General features: G+C 40.9%; 1 protein-coding gene and 1 pseudogene across 1 annotated transcript in view; both read left to right on the top strand.

Moving 5' to 3' along the window:
* DPT (dermatopontin) overlaps positions 1–20250 on the top strand; it is a 77045-nt gene that overhangs the window by 7970 nt on the left and 48825 nt on the right. Inside the window, exon 2 of the mRNA XM_058310086.2 lies at positions 1720–1784. The gene's annotated coding sequence lies outside the window, so the exon portion shown is untranslated. The remainder of the gene's footprint in view (positions 1–1719; positions 1785–20250) is intronic.
* Positions 1–20250, top strand: part of LOC101423327 (sororin pseudogene) — a 32661-nt pseudogene that overhangs the window by 6418 nt on the left and 5993 nt on the right.

The raw sequence follows: 20250 nt of genomic DNA, 5'->3' as shown, positions 1-20250 counted from the left end.
CTATCATCAGATGGAATATTATTCAGTTCTCAGAAGCAACAAACTAGTGAATATATATCAGAACATAGCACTGAGTGACAATACAAGAAATTTAATGAGCCACAATTAATTATGTAAACTAAAAACACATGCACAAAATACCACTATATATTTTCCAGGGATACACATAAATCAAAAGACATATTATTCCAGGTCAGCTAACAGGGAGGTGATGATGGTCAACCACCACATCAGGGAATCAAGAGTCCTACAACTGCAAGCGGAGGAACTGCATCCATCATCCATGTGGAATCTAAGCTCCCTCTTGATCTAGAGGTGGAGTGGATGTCACTATCCCAGGGTCCACAGAATGGAGGAATAAAATACAGATAAGAGTGGACTTATTGATATTCTACTATAAAACTATTGTGACTAGTAATAGAAGAAACTGTAGCATTGAGGTGAAGAAAGCAGACACAGTAGGGCAGGGAGAGGGAAGAAGAGATGTGATGTGGGGGCATTTTGGGGACTTTGAGTTGTCCTCAATGATATTGCAGGGTCAGATCCTGGACTTTATATATACTGCTATAACCCACTGAATGTACTGGGGGAGAGTGTGAACTACAGGGTAAACTATTATCCATGTGGTGCAGCAGTGCTCCAAAATGTGTTTGCCGAATGCAATGAGTGTGCCACAATGATGGAGGAGGTTGTTGGTGTGGGAGGAGTGGGGTGAGGGGGGTGGGGGCTATAAAGGAACCGCCTAAGTGTTTTAACTAACATTTTTTGAGATGTATTTATCTTCAAAAATATATAATTTATAAAAAATGATGGAGTGGGGGGTGGGGAGTGGGTTATATGGGACCCTCTTATGTTTTTTAATGTAATGTTCTTTGTGAATTATTAACTTTAATAAAAAGACATGTTATAAAAATACCTTAGTTTTTATTGAGGGTGTGTCCTCAATGGTGAGGAATCGTAATGAGAAATGGGGGATAAAGGGAAAAGTAATATAAAAAATTGGGCCTTGCATGGATCAGAGATGACAGCATGCCATTAATCAAGATAGGAATCATGATAGGAATATGACTAAACCAAATCTCTGCACAAAGAATCCAAAAAGTTAAAAAAAAAAAAAAAAAAAAGCATACATGACATAGAACAGGCGGTTAGGAAGAAGGCACATTTGTGTCCCAGAAGAAGTTTTTCCTAAATATATGAACACATGAGTCCCACAGGATAGAAATGCAGATGGAGACCCTGTTTTTAAACTCTGAACTCTGATTTTCTCTGGACGTTCTCCTTCAAAACTCTTTTCAATTCTGCAATACTGGTGATGACTAGCCAAGTGGGGAGGGGAAGGCATGGTTTCTCTTTCCTGAGAAGCCAATGACAAAGATTCCTCCTGGCTGAGGTATCCTAGAGACTCCTGATTGTGTTCCTGCCTGCGCAGTATTTTCCATGTATCCCCTCTACATGCTGGCAGAAGCAAATGTCTTTATCATGGCTGCCGTCCAGAGAACATGAAGCCAGAGCTTTGCTCTGGGAGAGCATCCAGAAGAGTGATTTGGATTCCAAAGCTGAAAAGCCCCAAATTTTAAGGAGGACCAAGAGACTATGCTGAATGCTCCTCAAGCCTTTGAAAACTGAAGGGGGGAAAAAAAACACCACAACTTGAAAGCCCTCAGTCCTTCTCAAGGCTGTGTGCTTATTTTATATTAATTTTTCTTCTTCCTACAGGATGCCCAAAGGTTTAGCAGCATTTCAAGAGGTCAAGCATTGCCCAGGATACAGTCTGGATTGGGGTGAGAAGATTACATATTTGTGTTTTAGATCCCCTCCCATCTCCAAACAGGGTATGAAGATTAGTTGGGTAGAATTTTCCTTGTGAATGCTATGTTCATGAAAAGACTGAAGTGTATTTATTTATCTTTTCAATATGGGAGAAATATCATACACTGACAAAACAAGCAAGGTAGCCACATAGGGTGATATAAGGCCTGTGAAAGTCCTTCCAGTCTCATATCAAATTGTCCTCCAATACTTGTTACTTGTATTAATAATAATAACTACAATTTGTAAAATCTCTAGTTTTCCAGGCTTTTTATAGACAAAGTTGCTGTTCATATTTAGCAACCCAGCGAAGTAGTTGTTATTATTCCCATTTTACAAGTGAAGAATAGTCTCAGAGAGATCACCTGTCTGGAGCAAGGTGACACAGAGAGGATGTAGCAGAGCCAGGATGCAACTCAGGTCTATATGAGCCACATCCATGGCCTCACACTGTATTAAATATTGGTATCAAAACTTTTGGTTAAAATACAGATGTTTTATGCAGAAGATTGGAAGTCATCCTCAGTACCTTAGTATTATTAATTCGTTTAAACTAGGCAGTTGTGGCCTAGAAAGCAGAGCCTCAGAGGAACAGAATTCATAAAAATAACAAAGCTCCCAAGCTTCAGACCACCTACCACCTAGAAAGAGCAAAATGGTGACTGGCACATAGGAGATGCCCAATCAAGGCTGATTCCTTCTCCTTCCTGTCTTCCATAAGATGCCACAGTGGAGTGCTAGGGAAAGAAGGCTGGAGAGCAGAGGCCCTGGATTCTAGGGGAGGGGGCTCTTTCAACTAGCTCTATATTATCCCTTCAGTTCTCATAACAATGTTGTTTGGACAAGCATTCATCACCCTTATGTTACATGTGAGGATGCAAGTTTTGAGAGGCAAAGGAACTTGCCTTGGATCCTACACTAAATGGCTGACTTGTGACTAGAACCCAGGTCTTCAAAACCTTCGTAAAATATTCCTTCCTCAACATAGCTGACCTCATCCTGCTTCCCCACAGAAATATCCCTTTGGCTTCTCTATATCCGCCCTTCTCGTCCTTAAGGACAGTCAGTTCCACCAATGACCCTTCATTTCACACCACAATAATCCCTCTCTATCCTGCTCTTCTGTAGCATCTGACAATGTGCCCTCTGACATAGTGTGGTTTCCTACTTTAAAATGCAACCCTCTTGTGTACTCTTACATACATTGACTCTCAGGTCTACCTCAAATTAGCTGGATGACCTTGGAGAGGTTACCTAAGCTGCCTGGGCCTTTGTATCCTCACCTAGAGATGGATAATAATACTGATTTCAGAGTTTCATTGTAAAAATAAATATGATGATGCATGAAGATGATTTGATAAAGTGCTTTATAAAATGGTTGTTGATATTATTGACAGCCAATGTAAAGACAGACTGGAAGGCAGTAAGATACAATAAGCAAGGGAGGAAAAGGGTCTGGTCGAGTCCTGGCTATGGCACTTTCTACTTGTATCATCCTGGAAAAATTACACCCCCTTTCTGAGCCTTCATCTGGTCCTGATTGATAGAAATAATTTTTATTTTTCTATCAGGTTTTGTGAAGATGAACTGAGACAATATAACAAAGCTCTTAACACAATGCATGGCAATCAATAAATTGTGGTGTTTTTATTATTGTTGTTGTTATTTTCACATTTGGGGAAAAATCTTTTCTCATGCATCTTATACTTCACAACATGAAACATAGTGTTTATACAAATAATAGGTATTCAAAAATAATTTTTGAAGGAATGATGGATTTTTGAAAAATACTCTGAGGTGAAAAAAAAGATGGAAACCACTGGAATTTTTTTAAAGTTCTATTCAAATATCTTGCTAATTTTTCTTTAGTCAGAGATACCATGTGTGGTAGTTCAAAGCTTCTGTGGACCCCAGAAAATTATGTTCTTCAATCCATTCCTATGGGTGTGAACCTATCATAGATGGGACCTTTAGATTAGATTCTATTAAGAGCCATTTGATTAGATTACTTCAGTAGGGCATGGCCCAGGGTGGGTCTTAATCCTTTTATTGGAGTCCTTTATAAATGGGATAAATATGGGGAGAGGGAGCCACAGAGACAGAGAGAAGAGTTCCAGAAGCTCAGAGAGGAACCCATAGAGCTGAGAGAGAACACCATGAGAGCAAGAAATTGAAATCAGTGGAACCCAGAAGAAAGAAAGCCACAGGAGCAGAGAAAAAGCTGGAGGAAGCCAGAAGCTGAAAGCAAGGAGACCTGAAGGAGAAGGGAGAGATCAGGGGCACAACCATTGTGCCTTGTCATGTGACAGGGGCTCAGGATCTCCCACAGCTTGTCTTCAGGGAGAAAAGCATCACCTGATGAAGTCTTGATTTGGACATTTTCACAACCTCAGAACTGTAAGTTTTTTTTAAGTTAATAAATCCCCATTGTAAAAGCCAACCCTGTTATGGTATATTGCCTTGGCAGCTTTTAGCAAACTAAAACACCATGGTATAGAGCAAAGTGAATAGGCTTAAATGCAAATAAATTCTTGGGGATCATTTCAGCCATCACTTCCACTTCTGAAGACTGTAGGATCCATTATCTATGCTTACTTGTTGGTGCCTTACCATGTGCTCTATTGCTCATATAGCTTTACAGGGCTTCACCACCCCATTAGATGGTGAACTCCACGGGAATTGAGACCACATTTACAGCTCTTTGAATTCTCAGGAGTCAGCCTAGTGCCAGGCAAGTAAAAGACCCTCGCTGAGGGAAGCGGACTTGGCCCAATGGTAGGGCGTCCGCCTATCACATGGGAGGTCGCAGTTCAAACCCTGGGCCTCCCTGACCCGTGTGGAGCTGGCCCATGCGCAGTGATGATGCACGCAAGGAGTGCTATGCCACGCGGGGGTGTCCCCCACATAGGGAGCCCCACGTGCAAGGAGTGCACCCCATAAGGAGAGCCACCCAGCGCGAAAGAAAGTACAGCCTGCCCAAAAATGGCACTACACACATGGAGAGCTGACACAGCAAGGTGATGCAACAAAAAGAAACACAGATTCCCGGTGCCACCGATAAGGATAGAAGCAGTCACAGAAGAACACACAGCAAATGGACACAGAAAGCAGACTGGCGGGGGTGGGAAGGGGAGAGAAATAAATAAAAATAAATCTTTAAAAAAAAAGACCCTCACTGAATGGTTGTGCTGACCATAATGGTGCCCATTCCATGGCCCAAGGCCCAGGCAAAGGCAGAATAAGCCTTCAGATATAAGACCCATTCACCTTTTCAGAATTCTTTTGAGCAAAGAAGCACAGAGAAGCATAAATAGAGGACTAAAACAGCCATTGAGGATGCTGTGATTTTTACTACAGGTGTTATCAATTACAAATGCGAAAAAGAAAGCATTTATAGGCATTTAATGTTAAATTAATGAAATGCACAGTTGGGTACTGCAGCAGATATTTTGCAGTTTACTATGCACCTTCTACCCATTTATTCTAGGATCGCACATACTTGATATTAAAACAATAAGCTTGTTTAGAGGAAGAAACTAGAGTGTGGTGAGTTAAATCATTGCATATGACTACTCAGCCAGTATATTTGTTATTTATTGCTCTGCAGCAAATTACCCCAAAATATAGCACCTTAAAACAATGGAGATTTGTTATCTCTCAGTTTCTGTAAGTGGAGAATGAAAGCACAGCTTAGCTGGGTGCCTTTGGCTTTTGTTCTCTCATTAGGTTGTAATCAAGTTGTGCCTGAAAATTCAACTGGAAGAGGATCTACTTCCAAGCTCAGTCATGTAGTTGTCAGTAAGTTTCAGTTCTTTGCAGGCTGTTGACTAGGAATCTCAGTTCCTCACTAACTGTTGGCTAGGGTGAGCCAGTGAGAGACAGGGAGCACCCAACACAGAAGCCAGAATCCCTTCACAAACTAATCTCAAAAGTGTCATCCCACTGCTTATCCTGAATTCTGTTCATTAGAGATGAGTCAGTAGGTCTAGACACACTCAAGTGGAGGGCATAACAGAGCAGTGGGAATACAGGATATGGGATCATTGGCAGCCATCTTAGAGTTTGCCAACAACAGCTAGTTAGTAGTGAAGAAAGGAATCTAACTTGGGCTATTATTCTCCCTGAGACAATACTTTCCTTCAGCCATGATCCGTTAATTCTTTCGTTCTACAAATTTGTATTGACGGGCCCTAATGTGAACTATGGACTACAGTTAATAACATAATTATAAATATATTGGTTCATCAACTGTAATAAAGGGGACGCACTAATGCAAAATGTTAATAATAGGAAGCACTACATGTGTGGGAGGGGTATATGGGAAGTCTGTACTTTCTGCATGATTTTTTCTGTAAGCCAACAACTGCTCTAATAAAAAAAAAATGAAAAAAAGAAACAAAAATTTTTATTACAGGACCTCTTCTTTACTTAAGGGATGCAGAAATAAAATATGTAGCTTAAGGGAACACAATATAGGAGCAAAACAAATGATTACACATTTGTAATACGTGGTGCAAGGCTGTATTAGCAGAAAGCTCAGAGTGTTGTGGAAAATACATAGTAAGGCACACAGCCCAGTCCCAGGAAGCTTCCCAGAGGAATGATGGCTGAGGCGAGTCTTGAAGGACTTACCAGACTAGCAGGGACTAGGTGAGAAGTGAACAAAGTCTTTCCAGCACCTGTGAAAGGCAGGATTTTGAGATAACTTGCCTGTTCAACCAAGGACAAAATGTTTAGAACAATTGCTAATAAGCAAGCAGCTAGTGGTGAGGTTGAAGAATTAAGCTGTGTGCAGTAGTTCTTAAACCTAATTACATTAGGTAATTAGGTGAGCTTTTAAAAATAACTATTTCTTAGTTTAAACTAATTAAATAGAAATCTCTGGGATTCAAGCCTGGACATTGGTATTATTTTTAATTACCCTAGGTGATTCTAAGGTTGTCAGGGTGAGAATTACTGGTCCCTGTCTTGAAGTTTACATTTTATCTTGAAAATAACCAGAGGTGATTTAAAGTAGGGTAGTGACTTGATGAAATTTGTATTTTAGAAATATCATTCTACCTATAGAGCAGGGGTTCTTAACAAGGGGTCCGTGAGCTTGAATTGAAATTCAAAATAACCATTTTTCTTGTGGGGACATGTTAGTGCGGATGTGATATATTTATTAAATAATACCTAGTATAGTGTGGACTTAATAAGGAGTCTGTGGTTTTTACCTGACTGGCAAAAGGGTCCGTGAAACAGAAATGGCTAAGAACCCCTACTATAGAGGAAAATGGAATAGAGGAGAAGAAACTGGAAAGCAGGAGTCTGGCTAAGGACCACTGCAATAACCTAGATTAGAAACAAGGAAAGTTAGAAATGATGAACCAGAAAGGGTGAATCAAGCAAGATGCAGGGGATAAGAAAGATTGGAGGCTATTAAAGTAAATTGGTTGCCTGTAAAGGGGTTGGTGGAGCCACAGAGACAGCAGGTTTCTGGCTTGAAACAATAGGAAGATGGTGATATGGCTGATTCCTCAAGAAAGGGAAGGGAGGGTGGGGAGCAGGGATGAGTGAGGAAATGGTAGAAATGCGACCTCAGTTTGGACAGGGCATCTGGGAAGAGATGTCCAATGTGCCAGTGGAATAGGGTCAGGAGCTGAAAAGAAAGGTATGAGCTGGAGATAATTACTTAAGTGTGATGGGACCAAGGGAATAGATGAGATCAATAGAGGAGAATAAGTTTAAGGATGGAAGCCTGAGGAATAATGACGTTTGAGGGGTCGGTAGAGAAAGGGAAGCTGTCCTCCAAGGCAGAGAAGCAGCAGCCTAAAGAGTGGTAGTGGGACCCCGGCCAAAAAGGAGAGACTTTCATAGAAAGGAGGTTCAACAGGCCAAATGCCACAGGGGGCTGAATAATCATTAAAAGGTATGAACAGTCCCCTTCTTGTGGATAGCAGTTATGTAGTAGGCATTTCACAATTTTTTCAGTGAGGACTTTTTGGGCAATAAATATGAAAACAGCCCTGGTTTAAATAGCCAAAACATTTATTCTTTTGCAGAGTAAGAAGCCTACAGAGAGGAGACTCCCGGCAAACTATGCCAGGGCTGATCAGGATTTACCCCTGAGCTGCAATGCAGTCACCATCCAGGAGAGTTAGCCACCAATAAAAATTTGAATTTTCTGTTAATGAGGAGGAAGGAGGAAGTGGCTGTTGGGAAGGCAAACACTAGTGTCTGCTGCATAGGAATTTCTTCATTTATCCCCACAACGATTGTGCAAGGTAGGGATTGTTTTCCCTCTAAAGTTTTGCAAATGGGACCAGGGGAGGCAGTGGTAAGGACTTGTCTAAGAACACTTCTAGGACGTTGAATTGGTAGAGGCATCACATTCAAGTCTGTCTTATTCCAAAGCCTATGGTTTTCAAACAGCTTGTAATGTAAGTTCCTTTTATAGCTCTCCATAAAGAGGCACAGCTCCTTTCTTGATGTATTTTCCCTTAGGCATTTATCTCCACATTCATGTGTATGCGAAGGTGTTCTTTCTAAAAAATTGCTCTGACCTTACATGTCTGTGACTTCATCCAATTTATGACTAATTACTTCTCTGACTTGGCAAGATTATTCAGAATTCTAATTTTAGTCTGCAAGGTGTTAGTCATTCCTTATAACTCAGGATTAACTGAAGAGAGACACATACTCTCAGCAACATCTTTCTAGCTGTGCCCTCGGTGGCCGCGTGTGCTGGGAGGCCGGGACCACATTTGTGGGTGAGTAGTGGTGCATCCATTCACCACTGAAACAGCCTCCAGCAGATGTGTGCTCCTAGCTTATCTGTGGCACAGTCTTATGTCTTATTGAAAAGCTGTATTTATTACTTATTTTATCTATAGAGCAGCCCATCAATCTGCCACAGGAGAATATTAAATTAGTTTATATGAGAGTATTTGTAAAGCTGGTTTGTTATTATAAACAGCTATGATGGTTCATGTGTTAGCAAATTCATCATCTGACTTTGTCAAGGGTCTTCCCCAGAAACTGGGTCACAATGACTGATCGGCCATGTCCATAAAACCTTTCTTCATTTTGCCTTTTTTTCTTGTACATCTTTCTTCCTCTGACACATGGACCTAACCTTTCATTTATTCTTCTGAATTTCTTTTCCATATGTGATGAAATAGGCACAGATGTGGCGAGCACTGGAGTATTGATGGATTACCAACCTCCAGCTTCCACAATCAATACCATTCATATACTTCTCTGTTCCATTTTCTAAAGGGGAAAAAAAGAGCAAATGAAATGGGTGGGTACAAGATCTAATAGAGCTTTAAGATAGTCTAATTTTCTCTAGGTCCCCAAATTCCCCATTGGCAATGACTTGTTCTTTCCTGCTTAATAACTATCAGTCCACCACTCTGTGAAAAACAACTACGGGGTATTTCCAAGGCCTACATACAATGGGAAGATACCAGGAGAGTTGATGAGGAAAACAGCTACATTGGTCAAGTGCTCATTATGGGCCAGGCACTGTCTCAGGACTTTTCCATACCATGGCACTTTTCAACTTCTTAACAGCTTTGTAGGGTAGCTACTCTCATTAACCTTATTGCATGGAAAAGGAACTTGAAGCCTAAAAAGATACACAATTTGCCCAAGGTCACACGCCCAGGAACTGACAACCTGAACTTCCAGTCCGAGCTTCCCAATCTCAAGAGATGGGAATTCTTAACCATTCTGACATTCTGTCTTCCAAATGCTTAAATAAGCAATAACATTTCCCTCTTGAATCATTCAACTCATATATATCAAAATCTTGCTATTGTGTGGCAGACACTTGGGTTTAAAAAGGGAATAACCCTTCATCTGTTCTCTTGGGTGAGTTCTTTCTTAGCCCCCCACCCCACCACACCTTTCCCCCATAGAGAGAATAAAGCCCACCCTGCTTTCTAACAGCTGAGAGGTGTGGAGAAGGCTTAGCATGAGCTGGCTCAATTGTCACCAGTCTGGGACTGGTCTGAGGGGGAGAGGGACCTCCCAGGAGAGATGGGACTTAAGCATGACCTGACCTTATATGACTATAAGAAGGCAGCTAAATACTCTTAAACAAATTGCTAAAGGTCAAGTAGATGGCTGTGAAAGATGGAATCCCTGGGAGCCACAGACTCAAGGAGACTTTACTACAGACATCTATCTGGTGCTTATAAGAAAGAGGCCAGAGAAAGCATCTTTTGGTACTGTGGGCCTGTTGCAGGTAAAGCATGAACTACTACCTACACCCTCATCTCCTAAGAATACAGGACTTTCATGCTACTTGTCTGTCACCCCAGGTCAAAAGTAGATGCAGAGTGTCTGGGAGAAGGTAAAAGGAAAATAAAACAAAATAAAAGTTTGGACATCTTCCTGGGTCCATCCTGGATTGTATCCTAATGCTTGGGGTTTGGCAGGATCGTAGAGAAAGCTGATGATCTGAGACATAGGGCCTGAGGAAAGCCAGACTAGTGGGCACTGGGAACCAAGCAGCAGCAGTCTAATGCTGGGGACAGAGAAGGAGCCAGGAGAGAGGCCTTAGGCCCACATGTGAACAGAGACAGCGGGGAAGCTTTTCAGTAGCCCAGCCCTCACAAAGGCAGTGCTGGAGCAACCTGAAGCTGGTGCTGCACTCAGGACAACCACAGCCACCACAAAACCTAGAGCCTGCGTTTCCCTTGGGCTTTCTGAAACTGAGGGTTCACATCAAGCAAAAGTTCTTTAAAAACGCTCATCCCTCAGCTTCCAAAATGGAGCCTTTTTTCCATTTTCATTCAGGAACTCTGATTAGACCTGTTATTCATCTAGCCTCTACTGTCCATAATTTTCATATGTTTGGTCTCATTGTTTCTCTGCGCTGCATTCTGGTTAATTTCCTCAAAACTGTCTTCCCTTTCACTTATGCTGTCAGCTGTGTCTAATCTGCTGCTTAGCCGATCCAATGAGTTTTTATTTTTGAAGTATTATAGTTTTGGCTCTTAATTTGAATCTGCCTTGTCAATTTATAATCTCTTATTCCTGTTAAATAAAATAAAATGGCTGCCTGCATTAGACTTTGCTGGGAGGTGATCCCTTTCCAAGGAGGGCTTTTTTGAAAGACAAAAACAATTGACCTGCGGGAGTTTTCAAAGAAAATGGAATATACCTGCAGGGTTGCTAATAAACAACACCTGGTTAGAAAACTACTTGTGGTCCAGTAGAGACAGCTTATCACAATGGATAAACATACCACACTCATCAATGTATATCTGCTTCCGTTTTGTAAGACCCCTATTAAAAACATTTCCTCACTTGCTTCCTTAATCGCCCTACATGAGCTTCCCCTTTCCATTCCCTCAGCAGAGCTCCCTTCTACTTTCTGAATGGGATGCCGCCTGATCCATGAATCACTCAGCTGTGAGATCCTAAACTGCATGAAAAGTTTGTGTCTTATCATTTTATATATATTATTGATATATATATCAATAAAAGATATGCAAAAGATTTTGGCACGTCTTTTATTGAACGTACTCACTTTACATGCTGCATCTGATAAATTCAATATATGAAGGCTTTGTGAGCCTGATTCTACATTTATTTCTGCTGGTTCTCAGACATGATGCCTGTATCTTCTATGCTTTTTGATTTAATTTGTGTGGAAAAGGCTCCTGTTAAAGGGACATTCTTCCATAAATAATTTGTGATTGCTTTAACCAGATAATAGAGGAAGATACTGATGTGAGACCATCTAAAAATAAAATTTCAACTTGAATTAAACAGATAATATGGATTTAATATGCAACCCCCATGAAGGCTGACTTACAGTTAAAAATTCTCAGGGAATATCTTTTCTTTCTCTACCTAGAAACAAGTTTAAGTTGGACAAGTTACCTTATTGTGGGGGTGCCTCTAACGTGGGTGGTCACCAAGGTCACCAGGGATTAGCTCAATTTTCTAAGACAGTGGTCGCTTATACCACATTTTGAATTCCTGCTCTTTTTTTTTTTTTTTTTGCCAGTGTCCTAGTGGTGCCTGTCCATCTGTTCCTAGGTTTGACTCCCAGGTGTGCTATCTTCATCAACATGCAATCTTGAGCAATCTACTTCCTTTCTGAGCTTGTTCTTGTTATTTGTTTCTACTTCTCTGAGGCTCATGAAGACTCAAAATAATGAAATAAGATAGTACAGAGAAGAGAACTCGCCTGCTACTTACGCAGTGGTAGGATTCCAAATTTTATTCACAGGTTCTGTTGGGGAAAAGTCCTGAAATCTTTAAGAACTCAAATTGGCCATTTTCCAGACAGGCCTTCTACCCATTCAGTTCAGGGTGGTAGTAATGAAGAAGAGACTTGGGTTTGAGTCCGTGAGATTATTATGATGCGGGTGAGGGTGGTGGTCAAGGGAATTTCTCTATTTCTCCATATTCTGTGTCATTCTGTGCCCCAATCAGAAACAATCCAGTGACATAGAACATCTCTGATGTACTACCCCAGGTGCCTCTGAAAAGAAAATAATAGAGTGGGGAGAATCTCAAACAAGACATCAAATGCTGTTGTTAATACAGAATCTTGAAGAGTAACGAGTTCAAGTGCAGTGGTATTTGGGCTATGAAGCAACATACTCCCTCCACCAGGATGATGGTCTTAATGATTATACCCACAACATTCAGAGGGTAATTTAATTCACATGTTCCTGATCCACTTACACTAACATAATTTGCAACTGGCCTGATAGATGCCAATTGATGTACCAGCTGCCCTCTCTCCTTATGGTTAATTTGGCCAGATGAAAATTAATGGAAGCTTAATGTTCATTTGAAAATTCTCAGGTCTATTGGTTTACACATGGCAAGGCATCTTTGCAAAGGATTTTGTCATCTGCTGACTGACATTTATGTGACTATGGCTACTCATGACTTTTTTGGTTCACCATGCCCTTCAGCAAATATTTAAAATCTGTCATTCAAAGAAATAAGACATTTTGGCATCTTCATTAATTAAGGGTTACTTTTTCTTATGGAATTTTTGCCTATGAAATTATGGAATGAGGCTATGGTCTCCAATCCTTTTCATCTCTTAAGGGCTGTTTATATTCAACTGAATTGATTTTTACCAGCAACTGTACTGTCTTCTAAGGTTGATTCAGCTTTCCATACATTATTTGAACCCTACAAAATGTGATGCACTGAATGTCTTAGGTCTGGTTCCCTAGCAAACATTGTAAGACATGAATTTGCTTGCAGGTTTATTGAAAAGTGCTTTTGGATATAATATAGGTTGAAGGAACTAGGATTAGGCAGAAGAAGCTGTACTGTGATGATGTTTCAAGTGAGACCTCAGCCGATCCCAGCTGTAGCCATGGAGCTGGGAGTGGCCCTTCAGGATCACCCTGAATTGAGGCCAGGGGCCCAGGTTTTTGTATCACTCTATTGACCAGTCACTGGGGTGCCACTGGGGAAGGGACAAAATCTTGTGTAACAAACTTCTTTTTACCAAGGGTAATTTCTGGGAAGCTACCAACTTGAACCATTAGTCAACACTCCCAAGCAGCCAGAGGAATACATGCTTCCATCCTGATGGGGGACCTGGGCAAATATAGCATCCCTTAACCTGGGGATATACTGGTGAGCAAAATCAAATCCAGACTCCTGCTTTCAGGGAGGTTTCTAATGGATGTTCACAATGTTTTCCCTAATGTCCCTATCTTGACTTCAAAAAGTTATACTCATCCTGTCACTGGTGGCCGTGCCCCCTGCTCTGCCTTCATTTGCTTATTCCAGCTTCCTCATACTCAAGAACTGTGGAGACAATAATGATCACAGATAATATTATTTGGGTCAGCATTGGGCTCTTCCTGCTGTCCTTTGCTACTGGGAGAACTCTTAGAGGATAGAGTTCTAGTTCTATTGGCCCAAAGGCATGTTCCAGGTGGCTTAGTTTTATCCATGATCTGAGGTCACAACTAATATATGGAGGCATATTTAAGATTGATGTAGGAAATGTTCATTTTCCATCTTCTCCCTTCCTCCAGTACCCTGTAGAACTGGCTCTAGACTAGTGAGTCTCAAACTATCGTGAGCCTCAGAACCACTTGAGGTTATTTTTAATAATAAAAGATATCTGTCCCCAGAGCTTCTGATTTAGCAGGTCTAGGTTAGATCCCGGTATCTGTAATTATAAAAAGATTCTGAAGTGGTTCCCACGCGTTTCAAGTTTGGGAAGCCCTGCTCTCTGTTCTATCTCCCTTGTGACTCTGTGAGTCTCCTCCCCTCACCCAGATTGACACTCATGACTTAAATACTTTTCTCCTCTGGTGAAATTCTGCTCCACTCTAAAGTCTGGGCTCAAGTATCACCACTATGTATAGGAGCAAAGTGACATCGTGATTGAGTGTGGACTCTGGAATCAGTCAGATGAAGGCAAATCTCAACCTTTTTTACTTGATGTCATGTGAGACTAAGTTTTCTTAAATAATCTCTTTGAGCTTCAGTTTCTTCATCTGTTTTATGAGGACAATAATGCTATTATCGCATAGGGTTGTGGCGAGGATTAAATTACACGATGCCAGTAAAGTGCTTAGGACATAACCAGGCACATACAAAGGATGCAAATGTCCTTTCCCTGTGGTGGGCATCATGGTCCAGTTAGTACAAATGCAGGTTCTTCCTCCACAGGGTTGGTGGAAATGGAACTTTTGACAGAGTACTTAATTTCCCTGAGCTTCCATTTCTTCTTTTTAAAATTAGAGTAATAATAATAGCAATTTAAAAAAATTGTTAGGAGGATTAGAGGATATAATGCATATAAAGGAAGTGTACTTTCCTCGCACTTGGGAAACATTTTAGCAAATATCTATCATTATTATTCTATGAAGATGCCCTGTTTTCTGACTCACAAAGCAGAATTCATTTTTCCTCTTTGGCACGTTCAAAGAACATTATTCATACCGCTATTAAAGTATTCATATTACTCAAAAATCATTCCCATGTTTTGCCATTAGGCCTTATATATTGAGCAACTAGCACCTAGAAGGTGCTCAATAAATGTTAATAAATCCCTGAACCAATCCAAAAGAATTAGGTAGATTTTCAATTAGATTGACAGGAGGTTATTGGAATGGGCCATAAAAGGTCCAGAAAAACTGGCTTTGATGTAGCCTGATCAGTTTTTGGATAACTAATACGACCCCAGTCTCACAATGTGTTTTATGAGAGTTAGGAAGGGGCATTACTATTCTGGAATAGCTCAATAAATGTCTCAATGGAAGGTGAGAAAATGAATAAACTAATGCCAAGAACAATAAGCTCTGGAGAAAGAAGTTGTCTAACAATATATAATGACATTGTGTGATGGTCAGGATGTCAAGAATCTTCTCATATGTTCTATTTCCTTAGGGAACTCAATATTTACAATACCTTATGAAGCTTTTGTAAGAAAGGATGAGACAGGCAGGGGACCTAGATTATTTCTCTTTTACAAAGGAGGAAACTGAGGCTTGGCAAAGGCAGAAAGTTTCCCTGAGCCACATGCCAAGGAAGTACCAATGGTAAAAATCACTACAGGTTGTTGAGAATCTACTATATCCCCTCACTGTTATGTCTGTTATAATTATTATCACTAATTCTCACATTCAACTTTGGGAGGTAGATATTAGCAAACCAAAGTTCAGAGAGGTTAAGGGACTTACTTAAGATCACATAGCCATTAAGTGAGAGTCAGGATTGGGACCAGCCTGTCTGATTCTAGACCCCATGCTCTTTGCTCTACACCATGCCCAGGCTTTTCTGTCCATTGCCTTAAAGGTCACAGCATGGGACCAGAAATCAGCACTGGCTTCAGGGATTCTTAACCATTTTTTTCCACAGACCCCTTTGCCAGTCAGGAGAAAACCATAGAACCCATACTAAGTCTACACTATACTGTATATTATTTAATAAATATATCACACCTGTACCAACATGTCCCCACAAGAATAGTACTTTTTTTGAATTTCAGTTCAAGCTCATGGACCCCTTGTCAAGAACCCCTGCTTTAGAAATATTCGGAAGTATGAGTTTCAGGGTTTCAGGGACATGGGTAAAGGTGAATTTACCACAGGTGAGGGCTACTACATAAACAGGTGTTCCTAGATTAGTGAATGTTATTGAGTTGCAGTAGGAAGTGGGCAAGAGAGGAATACATTTAGGAGCCCAATCCTGGGTCTGTGGAATGAATGGCGCATGGAGACAGCTGTTTTGCAGGAAGTGGGCACTGGTATCTTGTTTAAGAGTCCTGAAGGCAGAAGCCTGAGGGAGAGGCTGTAAGGTCATATGGCACAGGGAAAAGCATCAACCTCGCACACAGACCAGTTAGGGTTAATTCTCCATTCTGACATTCTCTAGCAGGTTACTTAACCATAGCGTCCCCATTGTTAAATTAGGGGGTGTCCAATCTATTTAACAGCTATGTGAAGATTAAACAAGGACACATGTTTAAACCGCCATATCTGTCATCAAGGTATGGTTTCCCATTTTTACCTTCCAGCTTTGTAGAGGCTGGAACTCAAAAAGGGACAAGCTTTCCGCACGAGGGGATAAGGTGTGACCCAGGGCAGCCTGGGCTGGTTTTGTGTTACTAGCACAAGCCAAACTTGGCCTTTATTGCTCCACAGGACGGAACAGGGTGGTGGTTCAGGCTCACTGGTGAGAGGCGGTTTCCACCAGGTCTGATTAGAAGAATGAGGCAGAAAGTACAGCAACTGCTAGAGGCGACATGACCTCCCCTGGGAAATGGCACCAGGGAGCCCTGCTCTGCCCAGAAAGCAGAAACTTGCAAGTACCCGATCTTTTGGATTAGGGAGGGGTGAGAGAGAACTAGGGTACTTCTCAAAGTCACCTGCTGGCCTTGGTTTTTCCTTAGATCACGTCCTTGTATTTTGTGATGAGTGATAGGCTCTCCTGGGTCCAGTTTTAGAAGAGGGGATATTTTCCACACTGAACAGGTGCCAAGGCCGCAGCATTTACTATTCCTTGCGAACCTTGAGCTGTTCCTCAGTTTGCCCTGTCAGTACCTCCACTGAGCAGCCCAGTCACTGTCACTGTGGAGCACAAGCTGCAGAGCAGAGTTTGAGGACCCTGACTTTTTCCCCTTCACGGTCTTCTGGTTTTTTTTTTATTTATTATGACATAGCAGTAAATACTGGAAAGGAAAATGAAAAATAGTTGCCATTAAGGTAGCCATCTTTAATATTGTTGCATTACCTTCTCCGTAAAATCACACAAAAAGATTCCTTCCTAACAATATCCTTTACCCAAGTGAACAGCTGACAAATATAAACAGTAGCAACTAATATCTTTGGCCATTTACTATGCACAAAGATGATGAGAGCCCTGATTTTGATCACCCAACGTGAGATTGAAACCTGCTCCACTGCTCTAACTGAATGACCTTGAGCTCCTAGTCCTTCAATTGCCCCATCAGTAAAATGGGAATAATGTTAATACACTCACGATGCAAAAGAGCTAATGCACTGTGAGATGTTTACTTAGTGCGTGGTACATGTGAGATGCTCAATAAATGTCATTAATGTAATTAGTGGTAGTGATAATTGTATTGCCAACGTGGCCACAAAGCAAAAGAGAGGAAATAGATGAAATACACATAATCCACGAGTAGAAAGAAACCAGGGATGAAGAATGATGAAGAATGACCTTAAAGTCCCTCAATTGGGACAGATGGCCATACGGTTACTGATAAAAGTCAGCTCTAAGGAGGCCCCAGCTGTAGAACTGCATTTTAAAGAGAAGGATTTTAATTTAGTTATCATATGGCTCAGGGGTGTTGGTGATAATTTCATTCATTCCACAAATATTTTTACTGCCTACCATGTGCAAAAGTCTTGAAAATAAATTAACTGACACATCCAGACAAGTGTGGGACACACAATTTCTTGTTAGCCGATTGGGATTATTTGGGGTGGAACTAAAAATCAGGCACTATTTGATCTGCAGGTCCTCTACTTGCTCTTCAGTATTCTCCATCCTCCCCGTGCCCCTTCCCCACCCCTATCCCATCTCAGCCCAAGGGACTTTAGTTGCTTTACAGGGTCTCTGCCTCTTCCAGGTGCAAATCAAAATGTAATTGTCCTTGACCATCCTGTCTTTGGTCTCCCAGTACTTCAGTCTCAGCTAGCTATAAGAAACTAAACTGAAAGACCATATTTCATATTATGATAATGAATTTTAACCTCATTAAACTGTGAACCATTCCAGGAATATTTACAGTGTTAAGGGGGGAAGCTGGGGATTCAGTATCTAGGCCCAAAGAACTGAATCCGGCAGGATTTCAGACACTGCAACAGGAGGATGAGATGCACACAGATATTCCTGGTGACCTCAAACTGTACTTCCTACTCTGCCATTTTTGCCAAAAGATGGAGGAAGAAGGCTAAGAATGTGTGGACAAGCTTTTAAATAGAAAAAAAGTTTGTGATGGGGGGAGGTTGCTAAGATACCCAATACTTTTTACTCCAGTGGAGATTTTAGCCATGTTATGATGGTGACATTATCTAGACATTATCTCCTTCTTTGGAGAATTTCCTGTTTGCCACCTCTCACTGGCCACTTGGCTTGTCTTCTCTTGACCTGTTGGAGCAATCTCAAAATGCCCCAGCTCACAGAGCAGATTTTTAAACAGGAATTTGTGATTGTGTCAGCACAGTGCTTTCATTAAGTGGTCAGTCCATAAGTTTGTTTTCCTAACCTTCTGAAACAGTGACCTCCTTAGGGTGGCTCCCTAAAGGAAATCAGGTCAATGAGGTACCACAGGTGAATATCAGTTCAGTAAAAATGTGATTATTTTGTTTGTTTCTTTTTACAGTCTAGATTTAAAATATCTTTTTCCTGGGGAAATAACTTTGAAATTATAATGCAAGGAGAAAGTTTGGCTCATTGGGAGAAATTTAATTTAATTTACAAATATGCAGAAAAGAACCTAAGACCTAGAATTTGAGGTCATTTGATAAAAAGCTTATAATACTATATAGAGTAAAAGTCAGGAAATACAAGATTTTTCATTTTTAACCTGATACTTGCTCTCTGGAATATTGAATTTAAAACTGGTGTCTTTGAGGGTAGGAGCAGTTCTCCATATTTTACCACATCTAGGTATTAAGGCATAGTCAGAAAATATTAGGAAAGGATCCTTTAGAGCAAAGATTCTTAACTCATTGTCTGTGGGTGGATTCAAGGTGTCTAAAAATTCCCCAAAAATGTACGTTAAATGTCAAACATATGTGCTATTACCTGGAAAGAAGGTTTATGGTTATCAGATTCTCCAAGTTGTTGTGATCTTCCAAAGGTTAAGAACCACTGCCTTGCATATCAGCTCCACAACCACCTCATTTCACCAATTGGGAAACGACTACCTCCCCTACCCCAGCCTGCATGGCTGAGTAACCTGCCAGACACTCTGCTTGAGTATAAAGCAGGGCCCAGGCGTGAGCACAAGTCTGTGTTTCAGGATCATAAGAGAACCATCCCCAGGCCCTGGTCCTTTGAATGAAACAGTAGATACTAAAAGTAGTTTATGAAAATGTTCCTTTTCACCATGACATGTAAATGGCCCTTTAACGCTGAGGAGGCGCTGCAAATCAGTAAAACAATGTCGGGTTTACCTTCTTGGGATTTGGCTCTGTCTTTGGATGGGGGCTGCATATAGGCTTGAATAAATACTCCCTCCTTCCCTTTCTCCTTCATTGCATCTGCTCCGTGTTTGGTGCTTGAGGTAAGGGTTTGGTCTTCTTTGTTGAAGCCCTCCAGTTGGGGAGGTGTTGTCTGCTTTTGCTTCATGGAAAATTACTCCCATATCTAACACTGACATCTGAAACCTCATACCACAGTTCTCATCCAACAGGTCTTTTGGGTGTGAGATGGTTGCACAACAGTGTCTTGGATAATAATGGAGAATATAAAATTTCACAAATAAAGAGGAAGCAGTAAGAGTGGAAACCTGAAGAAGTTTAATTCCTGTCCCGTTCTCCCCGCATCCAGTTCTCATCCCTACCTCTCTCCCAGTCTGTTAGTGAGATGTTGACTACACATGTAGCTATACTTTTAGACAGTCCATAAATATTATCTGTGAATGAGTCAACAATTAATATTTATTGTACATATACAATGTGTAAACCACTTTGCCTTTAAATGGGTGAGAGTAAAGTTGCATTTGAAAGGTTAAACTAGCTGTCATCTTTTAAATGACCTTGGTTCCCTTTTCTTATAAACCTAAGGGAAATTGCTCTGTTCATTCATTTCAATGTTCTCCAAGTAGCTTGTTTAATATTATTAACTCTAGGAGTTAAGTCCCTTGATTCCAACATGTAAATATTTTTCTCAGTGATTTCTATTATAAAATGGAATTTCTATTTGCATGATTTGATCTCTTCTCATTCTCAACGAAAAGGTGACTGTTAAGCA

The sequence above is a fragment of the Dasypus novemcinctus genome, chromosome 13 (genome assembly GCF_030445035.2).
Source record: "Dasypus novemcinctus isolate mDasNov1 chromosome 13, mDasNov1.1.hap2, whole genome shotgun sequence".
NCBI lineage: Eukaryota > Metazoa > Chordata > Mammalia > Cingulata > Dasypodidae > Dasypus > Dasypus novemcinctus.
The sequence above is the reverse complement of the archived record's forward strand: the minus strand, read 5'-3'. Positions and strand labels throughout refer to the sequence as shown.